This window comes from Charadrius vociferus, unplaced genomic scaffold (genome assembly GCF_000708025.1).
Source record: "Charadrius vociferus isolate BGI_N301 unplaced genomic scaffold, ASM70802v2 scaffold190, whole genome shotgun sequence".
Classification (NCBI taxonomy): domain Eukaryota; kingdom Metazoa; phylum Chordata; class Aves; order Charadriiformes; family Charadriidae; genus Charadrius; species Charadrius vociferus.
This window is the reverse complement of record NW_009646608.1, coordinates 5,234,492-5,234,841: the sequence shown is the minus strand read 5'-3', so window position 1 is coordinate 5,234,841 and position 350 is coordinate 5,234,492. Positions and strand designations below refer to the sequence as shown.

The following is a 350-nucleotide window of genomic DNA, read 5'->3' as shown; positions in this document are numbered from 1 at the left end:
ATGCTGCTGGGGGAAAACCAGGATGTGGAAGAATGGGACATATTCATTAGCAGGGATAAGGGAGGATCATTAATGCAGGGGGAGATGCAATGGGGTTCTTAATGCCTTTTTAGGGTTTGTCATTCGAAGCTCTTTCCTGCATGAATTAGTGTGCATTGTGTCCAGACGGAGCTCTATCAGCGCAAAAATCTCTCTGTCTTCCTTTTCCTCCTTCACGGGCATGGGGAAACCCAGCCCCGGCACGACCCCTGCGCCCCCGACACAGGTCGGCATGCAGAGGCTGGAGCAGGATCTGTGCCGTGACCACCCCACCATCCTCACGGCTGCAGTGGTACCGAGAGCAACCCCTA

At 54.3% G+C, this 350-nt stretch overlaps 1 protein-coding gene across 1 annotated transcript in view; it reads right to left on the bottom strand.

Moving 5' to 3' along the window:
• The window catches only part of RGMA (repulsive guidance molecule family member a), a 17,345-nt gene that overhangs the window by 4,212 nt on the left and 12,783 nt on the right, over window positions 1-350 (bottom strand). The window lies entirely within an intron of this gene.